Raw genomic sequence first — 19,135 nt, forward strand, 5'->3', positions numbered from 1 at the left:
ACAGCAGAAGGACATCAGGAGACAGGGCTGCCTTCCAAACCAGAAGTCCTGTAACATGAGGGCTAGCAAAACCTACAAGACAATGTAAATCTTTTCTCTTCTAGAAAGCTCAGTGATTGGTAGGCACTTATCTCCTGATAACCGTTAAGTACATCACCATACTTGCTCCTCTAAAATAAAGCATAGTTTGCTTTCAGTTCTTCAAAGCATGTCCCAAGGGCCAGCAAAGTATGTCTGCTTTTGTAAATGGATGCCTTGGTCTAATGCCATTAGCACCAGGTAAATTCCTACTTTGGTTGTCACTGATGGTTTCAAGTTTGCTGTGGGGATATTTTGTACCTGAAGTATGGTACGAGTGCATTTTATTAACAAAATTAAAACCTACATCTCTAACCACTTTCAGACCTTTGAAATAGTAACAGGGCTGTCCAAGTAGAAACCGCCTGAAGAAACAGATCTTATTCTACTGACTTAAGAACATGGAGCAAATAACATAACTTCACCTTCAAAAAAGACAAGTGCTTAAGAGGATTCTGAGAAGTGACTTTCGAGTTTAAAAAACAGAGGCATTGCTAAAGCAGGAACACAGGTGGAGATTCCTGCACAATGCAACATCTCTTTTCAGAGCTCTTTAAAAAGCTGCTCAGGAAAAACAGCTGCGTATCTAAATGACTTGAACTGGTTTCCTTTGTTGTGGTTTAATGTAAAAACAGCAAGGTATAAATGGACTACAGACAGCAAAACAAAATGTGTGGTACTCTTACCATAGAATGAACTTCCTCAGCTCTTTAAAGAGGAATTGATGGAAAATAGAATGAGAAGGAAGAGTTGAAAATGGAGACTACATAGCTGGGAAAACCAAGCTACGATGACACACAAGCAGGACTTTTAGCTTTCATAAAAGAAAGCAAGATGTAATAGATATTACTCGGCGGTCCCTGGAGAGTAGAAAACTTCCAACTGGTAGACTAAGAAAAGGAAAGTGTAAGAGGAAAAATGAGAAAGAACCTAATGAAGGTGAATTTTTCAGGGAAAACTAACTGCTTTAAAAAAGATGTCTTGAAAAATTATTTTTAAGAAAAATAGAATGAAAAGGGGAGTTTCTTGTATAACTCTTGAGAGATATTTTGTGGTGATCATCCACCAGGAAACAGTGGGACAACATGAAACTTTGAAAACTGAAAACATCGCAGATGAATTTACATTGGTGTGGGAACTTAAGACTCTGCTCTCATTTCCTCCTCTGGGTTCACCCTAGAAGACCTCTTCTCTGCTTCACAGTCCTTTTCACTTTGCCTTCTATATCTGAAATAGAGAACACTTCCAAAAAGCTCCTGTTCACAATGAAGTCTCTTCCCCTCTTTCATATCCATCTACAAATCACTGGTCCCAGCAATTACTTTTACCATGGCTTTCTTATCCTGATCTACAACCAAATTCACCTGAAATACTGTCCTGGGTCTTCCCTGTTACCTACCTGAAATAGGAGAAGCTTCACAGTGTAGGATCCAGCCTATCTTCCATTTCAAGTGGTTGTGAGGGGAATAAATTGGAAATTTTTCCAGAGTTGCAGTTCTTCCCCTTTGCTTTTATGGTTCCAGATAGCTTAGCAATAGGTGTCTACATAATTTATATCCTCCCCATAGCTGCCACTGCTGCTATTAATAGTGTCCCGGATGCTACAAAATGCAAAAGTCTTCCCTGTCCTGCCGCTTTCTCCACCGCTGGGAAACAGATGAGCAAGAGCCTTTTTAACACTCAGAGCCACCGTTACTTGGCAAAACTTTGTGAGACAGCATAGCAGCACTGGAGAGATCCAAATACTCTGCTGTATGAAAGAGAAACACTTTATTTATACTTGGAAGGTTTCCTTTACGGGCTTTTGAGCCAGACATTTAGGTTTTTATCTTACAAGGAGACATGCTTCTGTCTGCTTTTTAGTACAGGTCTCTTCTATTGCCAGAGCCATTATCCCATTCCCCTGATGGTATCTTGTCCAGATGTATACAAACATATAAACAATATTCTGCACACTGTCCTCCAGTGGAAACAACATACTAGATGTTCTTAGAATATTTCTTTCAACCCTTCAGAACTTCAGCTGCACTGTCTTCAAACAAAGCAAGGTAATAACCTTCATTTGCATTACAGTCCTAACATAAAACACAATGCAAAGCTGATTTTGGGATGAATACATATTTGAGAAATCAAAGAACTGTTCAAAATAAAGCTAGTTGAACATTCTGGGCAGAACCATACTGAACTGTATGCAGAGTTATGGGTGAAAAACATCAAGACACAGAAAAATGAAAATACGCTTTCAAAAGCATTCTTGAATTATTTAACCTTTAGAAATGAGCAAATCCAAGTCTCCTTGCCCGTACTCAACATGAGTTTTGAGTACAGCTGCAATCACCATAAAAACCAGTGTTTGTCAACACACTGCCATAAGGCACTTGATGAGGCAGCACTCACTACCAAATTCTAGGACTAGGATTAATAATACTAGATTATGCAATGCTGTCTCTCAGGCTTTACTCCTCTTTAGCCATATTCATTTGGAAATTAGTAACAACTACCTAGAGGTTACAGAGAACCGTGCAACCCCTGAATACAGATAAAACTACCAATCAGAAGGTACTACTCATCTAGCTTTGTCACAACATTTTCCTACAAGGCCCTCCCATTAGTGTTCTAAACCCAGGATTCCCTCAACTTCAAGCTATGTCTCCTTCAATCCTTCAGGTTGAATGACTTTAGGAGTTAAAGGCCACCAAATACAGGAAAGCTCACAGAGCCCTCTGCTCTCTAGGATTTAAGCTGATCCCTGTTCCCTAGGGCAGAACCACAAGATTCTGAGCTAAATCTCCTTCAAACCTGCTGGGTGTGATACCTCAGCTCTCTGTTCCATGTACCACCTCATCCTTCCTTTTCAGTCCGTTCTCCCAGGGCAGGGCTGCAGGCTTCCTCTCCCTTAGCCTACCAACTCAAGATTCCTGCATTTTCACTTACTCCACCCTGAGTTCCTTCTCCAGTCTATGCCACATAAAGATAATACAGCTCTTGTGGTCCTATCCCTGCATGAGGTTGATATATTCCATCATACCCTTATTATGAATATACACAGACCAGTTCTTCTTAACTGTAAATCAGTAAAGACTGTCCACAGCAAATGCAGCTCTACTTTAACAATATCAGGGTAGAAACTAAAGCTCAGTTAACAAGGTTCAGCTGGTTCTAGAGACATGCAGTGACTCAGCCTCAGAAATATAACTGGCTTTCCAATAGTTAATGTAGTTCATTTCCTCTTTTGCAATTGTTACAGGGATCATGGAAATAAGCACCCTAGCTATTAGTCACTTCCACCTTCAGAAATATCAGGCATTAGAACAGCATCACAGAGTTTGCATTAGAAATGAGAACTCTGACAGCAAAAGGAAAAACATGCTTTCAAAAGAACTTAAATAAGAAAATTTTTTCTGTTATACCACTTGAATGAGATTGATGCAAACTTCAAATCTTTTAAACCAATGTCACTGTTTCAGTATTATCATAATATTACAATATCATATTCACATCACTGTAAAGAAATGCTAAGCTTAATTAATAACTTTGTCCACTTAAAGATTTATTGGAGCATGTTTATGATTTAGTCTGCCTCATTTCCCTGGAGCTGTTCCCAGAACATAACTATCTGGTTTTTACCCCTTGATTTTAAAAGCTTTTCAACAATAGCATTTTTCACCCCCTCCTCAACAAGCATTTTAAAGCATAATACATCTCACTGCCATCAAAATGCAAGTTCATTACATACTGGGGATCCCATGTTTCTTATCCTTTCTTCTGTGTGAAGCATGGAGGTCAGATGTCTCTTGTTATACTATGCTTGCAGACAAGGCAAAAGCAGCAGGGCTCTGCCCAACTCTAGCCCTCAAGGTTTATTTCTGACAGCAGTGAATGCAAGTGCTTGGAATATGAGAAGAAACAGTTTCATAGAGCCTCAGAAGGAAGTGCTTTCAAAAGCAGGCTGAGTAGAAAAGGTGAGATAGGGGTTGAAAGACAGCTTAAGCACAGTGCTGTCTAGTCTACAGCAACAGACAACTCACAGACACACATGACTTTCCTGGAAACACGTGTGCAATGAGGAACGCATCCAACATCTTTCGCTGGAGAGCAACGTCCTGCCTCATTATAAACACATCACTGAAAGTATGTCACCAAACCAGAGAAAGTGACCCACAAACTGATGGGGTTTTTTCCCCCCAGAAAACTGACATTCAGCAATGCATGTTTAATCTGGAAGAGACTACAAAGAGCAGCAGAAACAGTCCCTGGAAGTCAGAAGACCAGGAGAGATGAAGAGGAAGGACAGAGTGCACTAGTGATAGGTCTTTTGTCTCCAGTAGAGCATCGTTACACATGAGCAAAATATACAAAAGTTTGTACCCCAATGAGCACTCCTCCGCAAAATTAAATTCTAGCATGCATTATACGGAGTTAAGAGAAGGCAGTTCCTCAGTGCATTCCTACTTCACTACAGTTTCATTGCCATGTAGAGAGAAAAGACAAAGACCTATTTCTGGTCCACTCACATTCTCTGGGTTTTACTAAACTGGCTCTACCAGGATTGACTCAACCCTAAGGTCCATTATCAACCGTGCCACAAATGGGGAAATGCTCTGCTTATCCAGACGTGTTTATTCTATCTTCTACAGGGTCAAAGAAAGTAATCCTCAGGTAAGAACTTTTCCCTGATCATACACCATCTTTCCCCAAGTTCAGCACCATGTTTTTCTGTCATCACACATCTTACATGAATTTTGAAAGAACATGGCTTAACCTACTCCAGAAAGCATCTTTAAGTGATGTTATGCTAAAAAGGCACTTTGTACATTGAGAATCACTAAAGGAAAACAAGTTTTCAAATAGAAAATATCTTCAGCCACACTGCCCACACACACATCTTTCCAGCATAAGCCCTTAGCATAGTGAGGAAAAATTTTTATTTGATTATTTAAAATTCCTCTACTAAGTATCTTAGCAACACATTAGCATCCTAAAACCTTTATCCATTTCTTCATCTGTGCCGCTTACGAATATTGCCATAGTTTTACACACCTCCTTCCTTCTCAGACCAAATGGCTGCTTGAACTTAGGATCAGAGAACTTGTGTTGGAGCGGGCCTGAGGAGGTTCCACTCCTGCTCTACTCTTCATAGGGTCAGCTCTGAGGTCACAACAGGAATTTATCCACTTTGGTCTTGAAAACTCGTGAGGATAGATATTGCACAACCCCTCTGGGCAACCTGTTCCAACACTCGACTGTCCTCATAGCAGAAAAGATTTTCGTTATGTATGGACTGAACCTCTTGTTTCAACTTATATTTGCTGTCCCTCGTGCAATCACCACATACCAATGTAAAGAACCTAGTTCTGTCTTCTTGATAACCTCCTCTTAAGTAATGGAAAGTTACTGTAGGTTCCATCAAAGCTGCGTCTTCTCCACGCTAAACAAGCCCAGTTCCCTCAGCGTGATTCTCATACTGTACCAGGACCCCAAACACACTGAAAGGCCTTTAAAGGCCCTTATCAGCCTCACCTCCACTCCCACACTCTGCCCGTGGCCTCTGGGGCTCCATTTAAGCCCTGTCTTTGGTCCTCAGTCCCTGTCCAAGCTGTGTTGTAGGTGTGCCTGTCTCCATCCATGCCCGTGTACGGTCATGGACCCTGTTGATCCAGACCCTGATCCACGGTCTGACTTCTTCACTAGACCTCAGACCTGCCGCATCACTATCGATCTGCTCTGTGATAACCGGACTGTGTCTGACCCTAATTACCAGCACTGGGCCTGATACCTGACCTGCTGATTCCCGTCTCAACTTGACGTTGGGCCTGCCATATTACCACAAACCTGTCTCACGATCTAGACTCTTGATTAGCACTGGCTGCCTAACTCATTACCAAGGGACACGGCCCTGGCTGGTGGGGCCCCCGCCTTGCCAGCCAGGTTACCACGCTCCGCTCCCAGCTCCCCACGCCTCACCCAGGGCCGGCTGCTCCATTACGCCTGCTCTGACCCCTGACAGACCCAGCGGCCCTCCACTAGACCAGCTCATTTATCCATACCTTTCTTGTCTCCAAGAGCAGAAAACTGGATGCAGTATTCTAGACTCTGTCTAACAAATGCTAAGTACAGGGAGATAATCACTTCCCTTAGTATAATGATTTCAGTCTTATTACTATAGCCCTGTTTATTGTCCACTGCCTTTGCTTCCAGGGCACACTGCTGACTCATGCCCAGCTTCTTTAAAACATTCTCATCTCTTTTTATGCATCAATAAATGTAGTGACATTCTTATAACATAGAAAACTAATGGGGCATCAGTCGCTTGCAAACAGCACAATTCCAAAACATGACAGAAGTGAAAAACTGAGACAGGTTTTCAATTGTAAAACCCAAGTGCAACGGGAATGTTAACATACTGCTGCTAAAACAAGCAGTCTCTTCTGATCAAGGCCCAACAAATGCCATACCAGCTCTCAGAGTAATACCGGGACAAAGTCTTGGATTCTCGAGTGCAAACTTGCTGGTTTCACATGCCACAAACGCGAAAGTAATCCCTCCAACCAGTGCTGCAGCCTCAGTATTGTTTTCCTATTTTATTCTGTGCTGTTCCCATATTTTACTTTAATTGCAATTTTTTAGTTTGTGTATTTGAGGAGGGAGGGGTTAAACACTAAAAGTACACGGTTGTGTTGGAAATGCTCTTATAGACAGGCTGAGGTTTGGCATGCTTGGGAAGAAAATAACTTAAAATAGCAAGGAAAGCATATGGGATATGCATCTCTGATGGCTATCTTCTGTTAAAATAACCACAATAACCAAGATAACACTAACATTCCCAGTTAACCCTCTACCCTTCTCAAGAGCGATGAACAGGATCACTCTAACCTTAGAGCTTTGTCCGAATAATGCAAATGATGCCGTATTATCTATATTCTGACCCCAAGGTCTTCTCATGCAGCTTTATTCATGTTAATTAGTTTTAAAGAAAGTGCAGATGCCCAAAAGCAAATTTGTCGTAAGTTCTACAGTTCCATTACACAAAAGGCCTTGTCTGTACAGTTTGCAATTTCAATATTGCAGGTCTAAAAAACCATGAAAGGGAAAGATCCAGAAGCAGAAGCTACATTAGCTCCATCACTTTTCATTCTTGGAGCTCAGAAAAAAAACACAAAATGGAAGCAAAGGGCATAGAACTACAAGGACTGATTTTTTTTTTCCTTGGTGTTATGAACTACATGCACATCACATTGATAATTAATCTTTTAAAATTTTATAAGTTATTGAGTGCTAACTTTGGCCCCACATTCTATGTCGATATAACTCATATGAATGCATTTTTTCAGTAGCTATTATCCTTTGCCATTATATGCCCTGGCTATAAAGAACTTCATCGACCAAATTAACAAATAAACCATTAAAACTACCCGTAGCACCTGTTGCTAAGAACTTTGCTACAGTAATATGTTAAGTTTTGGCATCCACAGGTAAAGTTTAGGCCCCTCTAGGAGTAACAGCTCAAAAAACCCCGCGCGATTTGACTCTCATGGCTGTTCTGGAGAATATCCAACTTTTTCTCAGTCAAATCCCAGATGACTTGACCCAAAGTCTTAAAATAAGTTCAGTGCAGTCAGGCAGGAAAATCAGATGCCCCCCTTTCCTACCGCTGCGGTTCAAACCACAAAAGTATACTAAGTAAAAGCATAGAATAACATAGATGATAAAAGGACTAAGTGAAGAAACGCAGCTTTATTCTCCCTTGTAGTCTAGCTTTTATCCCACCACAACATTCCCATACCACAGGTCCTCCTGTTTGCCCATGAGAAACCTCTGGAGCAGGCCTTTTCGAGAGAGGCAGACCTCACGTTGCTCCCACCTCCCATCAGGAGCACGGTGACAGGTGGATATCCAAGATTCAGAAAGAAAAGTTTCCAGAAGCTTGAACAGAAAAAGGCAAAGCTGGAATCAAGTTTTACGTAAGAAAGGGGAAGGCAAAAACCGTTGCCCCCGCCTCTGGGGGCGGCTGCCAAGGTGAGCGGTCAGCCCAGCAGCGCTTGCTCCCCCACCGCCCCCCGGGCTCCCCCCCCCCCCGCAGTCTCACGCTCGCTCCGTCCCTCGTGGGGCTTCTCCGCGCTCCCACCCATTCAAGGCGCGGCTCGGTTCCGTGCCCCCCCGCCCCGCCGCAGCCCCGGCGGGTGTGCAAGGGGAGAAGGAAGGAAGCTCCCCACCTGCCAGCAGCGCTGTTACGGGCGTATTTTCCTCGGGGGCGGGGAGAGATCCCCAGCCGAACCTCCTGTAGAGATGGGCAACGCGAGGACCGCGTACGCTGACGTCGCCGGCCTCGCCTCGTCCCTCTGAACTAACTTTCCTGTTTCCGCAAAAATTATACAGATGCTGGGGGGAGGGGGGGGGGGGGGGGGGAGGAGGTTACTGTTTTCACCACGAACTCCTTACTCCTACGTGCCACTCGCACCCCTACCCCACGCCGCCCGTCCGGACCCCCACCGCCTCCAACAGCCAGGCCGGCGGCCCCCCAAGCCCCTGCGACCGGCACCCCCCGCCTCCGACTGCCCCCGCCGCCCCGCTCCTGCCATCTCCCAAGGCCTGGAAGCGCCTGCAATTATTCGCCATCCCGCCCCAGCGCCGGGTCTTACCCCTGCGGCCCTGGGCCTCGCCGGATGGGGCCGAGCGGCGGGGGAACCGCCGAAGCAGGGCAGGACACGGCTCGGCTCTCGCTTCTGCCAGCGGAAACGGGAGGAGGGGCGCGGACCGGCGCTACCGAGTGGGGAGGAGCCGGGGGCGCTGCCCAGCGGAGGCTCCGGCCCCGCGGAGGGGGGGGGGGGGGGGGGGGCGCGCCGCCGGCCCGGTCTCCCAGCGCGCTCGCAGGCCGCCCGGAACTCTTGAGTTCGGAGCGAGAGGCCGCCGCGACCCCACGTCGCGTCTCTCTGACACCTCTGCCGGGAGCCCGTTCGCCCGGGTCCCGCCCCGCTCCCTGTGCCGCCCGTGCAGCCCTCGGAACCCCCTCGGGTGGACGCCAGGCAGCACCTCTCGCCCGCGCCCCCCCGAGTTGGATGGCGGCGCCGGGGCTGGGGGCACCTGCTGCTCCCCCGCTCCCCGCTGCCTCCTCTGCCCCGAGGGGCCCGAACGCCGCTCCGGGTCCCTGTGGGCGCAGGCAGTAGCGACGCAAACTGCGAGCCGGCGGGCTGAGGCGAGCGAAACCCGCTGCCGCCTAGTCCACTGCTGCAGGTGGCAAATCCATGGCTGCGCTGTTCGGCGGTCCCAAGTTCACGGCTGCCAATATATTGCTGCGGCTTCTAGCACATGCAGTAAGCCCGTCTGAGCGAGCGTCCGTCTGAGCTCTCCGCTTTGGTAGCAGGAGGCTGCAGTCTGCACAGAATGTTACCCGCGGTGCTGTGGGAGGGAAAGCTATGAGGGGGATCCTGTCAGATCCAACAGAAAGTCCCCACCTGCTTTCCCCTGGGTGTCGGTGGAAGTGCAACAAAAAGTTAACGGGGCCAACTTCAAACACTGCCTTCAGCAGAGGTGTCTCTCGAGTCTTAACGCAGCTGAGGAAGGTTCTGGCCAGGACCACTAAATGAAGTGTTGTGTGAGGGGGAAGCGGCCTAGAATGGCAGCGGGGATACCTACAGAAATAGTCCAGTACAGTTATCAACATGGGCTTCCTAGAATGAACTGTATTTTACAGTGTACGAAGAGCGACTCAAGGCTCTTCTGTAAGTATTTCTGCAGAAGAAAGATCCGTTTCACACTCCCTGGTCCCCTGTGTATTCTTATTTCCTTCTCTGGTGATCCTGTTGTCACATTTCTCAGTTGACGGGCATGTTCACATCAAATATATTATCTTGTACCTTCCATTCTGTCCTATGAGTATTTTTATCAACTGCTCGGTTCAACAGGCTTTAAGCACCCTGGTGGTAGTGCTGCCAACAGTACAACTATCACCAGCCGCATGTTTGTTCCTCTCTCCCACAGAAGAGAAGCGTGTGCAGCAGCTTTCTGTTCTTCATTTATTTATATACAAAAGTACACAAATGATGCTATGTGTTTACCTTAAAGCAAGCAATGAAGAAAAACTGACTTGCAGTGCATCAGAAGGCAAAGAGATCTGTGGAGAGCATTTCATTGGGTTCTTTAGTTCTAGACTCTGAAAAAGGTCCATCTCCTGGATGCTGTAGCTCTAATGCAGCAATTCCTGTTGTACCCGAGGACTGAAGGATCTTTATTCCATAATTGTCAATCTTTAAATAATTCAGGCTCAAACTTTGGAGATAAAGAACCACTTCCTCAAAGATGAGTAGTGCGAGAAGCCAGTGGACAATGAGGACAATTTTGACAGTTTTGATGGTGGTGGTGTTATTTGTTTGTTTTAACAGTTAGCATGATGTTGTGTTCTTTACCTGTTAGCATAAGCACAAGCAGCTTTATACCCAGGTATATGGGATTTCGGTAGTTCAAGTCAAAGTGAAAGATAAATAGGTGAAACCAAGCCATTGTTTGGAGTCTACCTTGGAAAGAAGGTAAAAAATGCTTGGAAAGAAGGTAAAAAATGCTTGGAAATAAGATAAAAACTAGACAGGAGCTTTGCATGAAGTTGACAATCACTTAGGAAAGAACTTCAGGATCGCTCTGAAACTGAGGACTGGGGTGGCTGATACTGCAGATGCACTTTCTACCAAGGAGACTGCACTGTGCTGCAGATCTCTTCAATATACTGGTAAGCTTAGGAAAGTAATCTCGTTAGACTTTTGTTTCAGCTTCAACTAGCTGTCTTCCATATGTGACCAAATCTAACACGAGGGCACTCTGATGATGGCCATACAATGAGGAACAGGAAGTGTTGAACCTCATCAGTTGTATACCTGTATCTACGGCATCTGACCAGCAAACCTAAAGGCTACATACAGCTTTTGAAAACAATTTTGAGAAACTGTTCAAGGCATCTAGAAATGCACACACAGCTTTCCAGTGTGATTCACTGGGTATACCCCCTCTACTGTACAGACAGGCTGCTTTGGGTCCCAGCTACTGATTTCAGATTAAACAATAGCATGGCAACAGTACTGAGTACTGTGGAGAAATTAGGGAGGTTGAAAATGAATCAGTGCTTTTCTTTTTGGCAGAAAGAGATCAACCATCTAGATGCTCTAGATTTGCTATATTCAGGTTCCTCCCATCATAATTGCTACTTTGCTCATCTGAAGGAGGGGAGGAGGATGCTTTTCTTTAATGATGCACTGCTTATTTTCCTCAGAATGAGCAACAGTACTTTGCGGCTCATTTAAGAGGCCAAAAATGGTATGGATCACAGATCTGGGGTCTTGACTAGTTGCTGAATCAGCAGATTAAATTACCCAAATGTAGGCAAAACCTGGTTAGCAGTGCAGGTAGATCTGGATTTGGTGTCCAAGAGGAGGATTGTCCAAAGAAGCAGACCTTTGCAAGGTGTGGGACACACCAAGATGGGAGGGGAAGCTTCTCTTGGGGCCTTGAATGCACTAATATGCCTCAGTTTCCCTGACTAGCTTTACACGAGCTTTCTCTCTGTGCACCCACTGCTCACTAGCGCAGGAGCTTTATCTGTGCTCAGGTCTGGGCACTCCAGTCATTGTCCGAACTATGTTGTAGGTGTGTCTGTCTAGTTATGGATTGACTTCAGCCCTGACTCATTACGTGGCCTTTGTCTGACAGTGACTGGACTGTCAGTGGAATCTTTTGCAACCATTGTTTTGCTCCCCTGCTTAGATGCTATAAGACTATACCGCAGTCTGTGAGGTTACTGACAGAGCTGTGGTCAACCTAAACTTCTGGCTAGTCTTTCCTCTTGCTGTTCCATTACAAGCATGCCAGTTTTCTGCTGCCTTGCTACTTGGTTTTGATGTAGACTGCTTGCAGGACTGATGAAGCAGCATGACTCCCTGGCAGCTTCCTGAAGGCTCAGCATGTGTTCTCTCTGCCTCTGCTACAACTTTAGAGAAAGTTTGAGGGTGTTCTCACCTGTCTGAATCAGTTCTTATTCTTTGCTGTCACCACTTAAGTTCAACTCCTTCATCAGGTCCAAGATGTCAAAGAACCAAGGAAATACAAGCTGGGTAATGGGGAAGAAAAGTCCCTGGGAAACCATTGCACCAAAGGCTGAAGCATGTATGTATTACTCAAGAAAACAATGATCCTTGGGTCTAGATATTGAAGTAGAAAGAGATTTAAATTAAATTCCTACCTCTGCCTCTAGGCCTACCTACATGTTTTCTTTATTTGCAATGTCAGATTAAGTACCCACCCCCCTATCACAGATAAATGAATGAATTCAAATGAACTTGTCTTACCTGAAGTGTTTCTTTTGGCTTTGAAGTGAAGATGAAGGGAGAGCTCCTGTCTTACCTAGTTCTGTGTTGCTCAGTCCCATGGTCTGTTGTGTCTTACCTCAGAAGAATATCTTTAAGTAGAATCATTTCAGTAATTGAGTTTGACATGATTCCACAAGCAGATGTAGCTGCACAATTGAGGGCTGATAAACTGAAGCATGTGGCTTAGAAAAGAAAGGAGCCACAGTTGAATGGAAACTTTTGAGGTGCTTTCTTATAAAGAAAGCGTGGATCTTTACATCCCTGCTTTATGACTTTATCTTCTAATTCCTCAGTATTGTGGCTGCAAAGTGATCAGGGGAATCAGCATTTGCTGTTTTATCCTTTGATTTTACAGCAAGTTCTTATAGGCTAAGGTTAATATTTCTAGTATTTTTCCCCCAATATAAATTACACTTGTAAGACACCATGATATTCTCATTACTGTGGTTGGTTAGAGTTCCATTTAGCCTGTCCTCTTGAAACTAGGCTAGTTCTTTTTTAACATATGCTCCTTTCTGGTGTTTGATTTCCTTTATTTTCAGCAAAATTGCAGCTGGCTCTCAGTTCTGATGTACTGTCTGGCTTGTTCTGGTGAAATTCCAAGAAAGGAAGCCTTGGGGACAGAGATCTACAGTCCTTTCAGTCTCTGAAGTATTTTTGCATGGATCTCACCCGGTCTGCAAGGGGACAGAAGTCTTTTACTTCAGAACAAAATTTCCAGTACTCCCTTTGACTAACAGCTTTACTCAATCTTCTTCATCTGATAGCCTCCATAAAAGTGAGCTCTCCCAGACACATGAATTTTCTATTGGTTTCTCCACTGAGTTTGAAAGGTATGTAGATGTCTCTTGCTGACCCTGGTTCTTGACACCAAGGAGCTGTGAACTCCAAGAGCAAGAGTAGAAAGGAACAGTGCCAGAGAAGAGGCTTTCATTGCTACTAAGTGAAAAAAATATCTGCATGAGTGTCCCTAAATCAACTGTTCTAAGATTTCATCTGTTCTTCAGCCTATCGGCTTGTATTCATTGCTTTGGTAACATCTTAACACTGTGTTAATGTGGTTTTATTCATGATCAGCTGATAGACTAAATAGATTTCTAGGGCTCATCTCCTTTAGCAGCTACTCCATGGGGTCTGCTGTACCAGTATAATCATGCAGTGGATGCATGCAAGGCACCAGGCTCCTATTTGCAGAAGAGTACTAATACAGATCACAAGAAATTTTCCATCATCAGGGACTAAACACTGCCCTTTCCCTGTATAGGCTTCCATTTCCAAACATATTTGTTGTCTGTGTTGTCTGAAAATATTTTTCCCAAGAGTCAGTATTTTTTCTCATTAGTAAGGTTTTATTTGATTTGTTGTCTGCTCCACAAGTGATTCAGAGATCCGGAAGAAAATTGCATAAGGCTGAAATAGGCAGGTGCATGCATCAGCAATGGACTGGAGGCAGTTGGTGCCGTTCATACCTACATGGCTGACTGGGGGGGCTGGCTGCTTTGCAGAGGTAGTTAATTGGGTCCTGGGTGGTTTGGTGTTCTGGTTTAGGCCTGATTGGCAGCCAACCACAATGCAGCAGCTCTCTCTCCCTTCTCCTCCGGCAATGAGAAGGGACAGAGAGCCAGGCTTGGGGTTCAAAGATAGGACTGGGATGGGGGAAAATCCCCCTTTTATGATCACGAGCAAAAGGCAGACTCGTTAGGGGAAGGAAAAAAAAAAGAACATACATTTATTACAGACACTAACAACACATAACAGAGTAGGACAGTGAGAAGCATTGCCACATCTTGAGAACACCTTCCCCCCACCCCTCCCTTCTTCCCGGGCTCAGCTCTGCTCCCGATATCTCTACCTCCTCCCCCAGCGGCGCAGGGGCAGGGAATGGGGGGTGCAGGCAGTGCTGCCACTTCATCTTTGGTGGGGGGAGCTTCTGGAACTTGTTCCTCCTGCTCCATCGTGGTCCCCCTCTCACAGCAGACAGTCCTCCACAAACTTTCTCCAACATGAGTTCCTCCCACGGGCCGCAGTGTTCCCCACACTGCTCTGTCATGGGTCACTAACTTCCTCTGACTGGATTCTCTCCCACGGCTGCAGCCCTTCCCGAGCTGCTCCGGCGTGGGACACCCCCGCATGCTGCAATCCTCCCAGCACTGAATTACAGCAGCGGGGCTGCCTTTTCCCATGAGACCCCGGCCTTCTTCGGGCACAGAACCTTGATAATCTGAGCAGGAGCAACAAGCCATAAATCAGTGTCTGCTCTACCGTAGCTCTCCATGGGTGGCAGGGGGGGCGCCCTGCCGTCTCACCACAGGATACAGGGGGGTCTCTGCTCCGGCACACCTCCCCCCTCCTTTCTTCCTGCATTCCTCCACTGACCTTGGTGTTCATGCAGCTGCCCCAACTCCTCCTCACCAGTCCCACTGCCCGTCACCACGTCCCTTCTTAAATATGTTATCGCAGAGGCGCAGCTGATGGGCTCAGTTTTGGTGCAGAGGTGGAGCTGACTTGGAGCTGGGGGAGCTTCGAGAAGCTTCTCACAGGGGGTCACCCCTATAGCCCCCTCCCCTGCAACCAAAAAAACTCCACCACTCACTCAACCCAGGACATTTGGTCACCTTGCTGTGGCTAGCAATGGCACCCGATGGGCAAGAGCTGGACTGCATTTGCATGGACTTTTCTTGTGTAGCACAGAACAGCAAGCTTTTCAAGATGCTCTGTTTTCTAGGTGTTTAAAAGTACTTGGCTTGTCTTTCTCCAAGCTTGACTGATTCTGGTTACCAGTCATACAGATCTTATGGAAAGATGTTAGCATCCGTGTTCTGTGTTGCTGTTTGGAAGTCACATCTTGAAGGCATTTGTCTTGGAGGGAGTAGCCACAGCAGGAACTTTGTGCACAAGAAGAAGGTGTAGATTTTGCTTAATAGGTGCAAAAAGTGCTTCTGTCCTTTACTAGCCACTTTTGGCTCCTGCACAGAGAGGATTAACAGCACAAGCTCTTAAAAGCAGCCTCTGAGAGTACTGGGACTGCAAGACTGAGGGGAGAAATACTTCATTGTATATAAAAAATAAATGTTGTCCTTTTCCCATAACAGGAACCAAACCATCTTTCTCTAGCTCTGACTTCATGGCATCATCTTTGCTATCCTCCTTACCCACAGCCTTTCCTTCACATGCTTCAAAGCACAGGTTATGACCTAGACACAGGCAATGAGCAGCAAAGAAATGCCGAGTTCATGGCAGAGGCAGGATCATGTCAGCTGCTCGACAGTAATGTCTGGTGAAGCCTCAGCCCTATGAGGGACCTCCTACCTGCAAATAGCAACCTGCATTTGGACAGTTACAACAGATCAGCTGCTATGAGATAGCTTCATGAGGAAGAAAGTCGATTAGTCCCCCTTCTACATCAACTTGATTGTCCAGTACCACTGGGAATCCAGCGATAATGCAAGACTATGTGTCGTAAGGCTAGTCTTGGTGCAGCTTGTGCTTACCTGAGCACAAAAAATTGGAGGTCCCCACTGACTGGAAGCTAGCCAGCATTATTCCAATCTACAAGAAGGGCATGTGAGAAGACTCCAGAAACTACAGACCTGTTAACCTAACCTCAGAACCTGGCAAAAATATGGAGAAGATCATACAGGCTACTATAGAAAGGCATTTAAAGAACAATGCAATTATCAGGCACAGTCAACATGGGTTCACAAAGGGCAAGTCCTGCCTAACTAATTTGATATCCTTCTATGATAAAGTCACCCACCTCGTGGGTGAAGGGAAGGCGGTGGATGTAGTTTTTTCTGGATTTTAGTAAGGCTTTCAATACTGTCCCTCATAGCATCCTTCTGAACAAGCTGTCCAACTGTGAGATGAAAAGGTACAGGGTGTGCTGGGTGAAGAACTGCCTCAGGGCAGAGGTCACTATATTTAACAGGCAACCTGTCACCAGCGCTGTTCCTCAGGGCTCTATTCAAGGACCAGTTCCATTCAACATTTTTATCAATGATCTCGATGCAGGAGTTGAATTGCACCATTAGCAAGTTCGCTGATGATACTAAACTGGGAGGTGCTGTTGGCTCTCTGGAGGGACAAGAGGCCTTGCAGAGGGATCTGGATAGACTGAGGGATTTGGCAATGATTAATGGGATGAAATTTAACAAGAACAGATGCCAGATTCTGCACCTGGGACGGTGTAATGCTGGGCACAAGTATAAACTGGGAGAGGAGTGGCTGGAGAGCAGCCCTGCAGAGAGGGCTCTGGGGGTGCTGGGCAGCAGCAGGCTCAGTGGGGGTCAGGAGTGGGCCCTGGCAGCCAAGAGGGCAAACCCCATCCCGGGGTGCAGCAAACACAGCATGGCCAGCCCAGCAAAAGAGGTGACAATCCCGCTGTATTCAACACTGGTGCAGCCCCACCTTGAGTGCTGGGTGCAGTTCTGGGCCCTGCAATTTCGGAAGGATGTGAAGGGCCTCGAATGCATCCAGAGGAGGGCAACGGAGCTGGTGGAAGGGCTGGAAAGCGTGTCCTGTGAGGAGCTGCCAAGGACTTTAGGTTTGTCTGCTTTGGAGGCAACGAGGCTGAGGGGCAACCTCATTGCTCTCTGCAGCTTCCTGAGGAAGGGAGGTGGAGAGGGGGGTGCTGAGCTCTTGTCCCTGTTACCCCATGAGAAGATGCATGGGAATGGTTCAAAGCTGCATCAGGGGAGGTTCAGACTTGGTGTTAGGAAGCCTGTTTTTACTGAGCAGGTGGTCAGACACTGGAACAGGCTTCCTAGAGAGGTGATTGATGCCCCAAGCCAGTCAGTGTTTAAGGGGCATTTGGACAATGCCCTTAGTAATATCCTTTAACTTTTAGTCAGCCCTGAATTGCTCAGACAGTTGGACTAGATGATCATTGTACATCTAGATGATCATTGTACATCTCTTCCAACTGGGCCTGTTCTATCGTATTCTAAAATTGTACCTGTATACGAAGCACATTTAGGGCTTTGCAAGTTGCCTATATTCTGGTCTTCTGTTTGAAATCTCTGTTGAAATGGAAATCCTCAGGATTTCTCCCATGCTAGGCCAAAGAAAACACCCTTTTTATGGCCTGGGATCATCTCTTTCACGGATAATGAAATCTTCATCCTCCAGTGTATGTCTCCATTTCCTTTGACTGAGTAGCACAATGAGACTTTCATCTGTCACATTCATCTCTGTCACTGAGGTTTTGTATTTGTGCATCTGTCCTTTGACAGTTAATTCCAACATGCTATCCCATTTTGGATCATGTTCTGACTATGTACCTCTCAGGCACTGATTATCTTTACCTTTCATTTGCCATCTTTCTCTTGTTCCTTTAAGGACATTTAAAATTATATTTCAAATCATTCTTAGTATTTATTCTACCAGTTCAAGCCTAGGGCTTCAATAGTGTTCAAGTCACTCAAGTTCTCTATACATACTCAGCTTACAAAAATGTCCTTTAGTGCTATCTGCAGATTAATTTACCCTGCTGCTTTCTCCCTCCTCTAGACTACTGATGATGTTAAAAGAGAGTGAGTCTATACTCATCCTCTTCAATACACACCTTCCCCACAGTTAACACAGTCATCTGTCATCTTTGTTAATGGTCTTTTTAGTTATTTGCTTTTCATCTAACTTCTGACAGCCACACCAATGTGAACTCATCCTTCAGACAAAAGTTTTTGGCGAGCCCCATATCAAAATTTTACCATAATAAACTTGTCTATCTCACTTGATTTGTAAGTTACATTTTAATAGTTCATTCTTTAGTGTTTCTTGAATGTTAATTCCTTGTGAGGACATAGCACATGAAGCTGCAACACAGTCAGGAAAGATTGTATTGAATCCTAAGGTCATAAACTAAGTATTACAAACCTAGAGACAGCATTATAGGCTTGAATAAGTTTTATGCAGGCTTTAGAAAACAGTTCACAGGAAGAAACTCCATACTATCAGCCAGCAATGAGTCAGAGGAACACTAAAGATTTAAGTAATTGAGGAAAACACCACACATTTCTTTACACTTAGCAATCTAGGAAAGAACAATTTCTCTCAATACCAGCTTCCAAATAAAACCATGATGATTCCAAGGCACGAGAAGTTTCCTCCTCAAGAAGTATTGCACTGAGTGGTTGAAGCTACTATTATCTGGCTAAGTTCAGTGTTTACCAGGGCTTGTTTAAAGTGGGGTAAGGGAAAGCACAGCTAGTGAAACACACATGGAAGCTCATGAATGCAGTCGAGAAGAGATAGTGAAAAATCAGACAGTTGAAACAATCATCTAAAGCAGCAGATTGCCAGAACATCTTGTGGGGAAAAGCTAAGGAGCCTGAGAACCCCTGGGAAATTAAAGAGCTGAACGTTGATGTGAAAGATGCCAGTGCTTTCTCTGAGGGTAATGTAGAGTTTGAAGGAGATAATTGAGTACAATAGCAGATTATGTTTTTAAAAACAATGTGTTCCAGTAAGGGAATCTTCCCTCCTTTCCATTCCCCCCAATCTAATATACCAAGTAGAAGTGATGCTGATGGTACACTGGAAGGTGACTGAGCATTCTTCATGAATTTCAGTGAGAAGATGAGGAATACTCAACAATACTTGTGAAAAAGCCCGGTGGAGACTTAGACCTTCAAGTTCTCTAAGGATTAATCTGAGCCCATAAAACACGGGAAGAACATTCTCTAAGAGTGGAAGATTGAAACTTCGAA

The 19,135-nt window shown here is 45.3% G+C and overlaps 1 protein-coding gene across 2 annotated transcripts in view; it reads right to left on the reverse strand.

Annotated features, from left to right (window-relative positions):
• Positions 1–8,944, reverse strand: part of TSPAN9 (tetraspanin 9) — a 199,900-nt gene extending 190,956 nt beyond the window's left edge. The window contains exons 1-2 of one of the 2 annotated variants that reach the window (XM_042795246.1): positions 8,718–8,944; positions 8,292–8,457 (exon numbers count right to left, since the gene is read on the reverse strand). The gene's annotated coding sequence lies outside the window, so the exon portion shown is untranslated. The remainder of the gene's footprint in view (positions 1–8,291; positions 8,458–8,717) is intronic. The other variant, XM_042795247.1, reaches the window with a different exon arrangement.
• Between the last annotated feature and the right edge of the window lie 10,191 nt (positions 8,945–19,135).

This window comes from Tyto alba, unplaced genomic scaffold (assembly GCF_018691265.1).
Source record: "Tyto alba isolate M040663 unplaced genomic scaffold, T.alba_DEE_v4.0 Super-Scaffold_21, whole genome shotgun sequence".
NCBI classification, from domain to species: domain Eukaryota; kingdom Metazoa; phylum Chordata; class Aves; order Strigiformes; family Tytonidae; genus Tyto; species Tyto alba.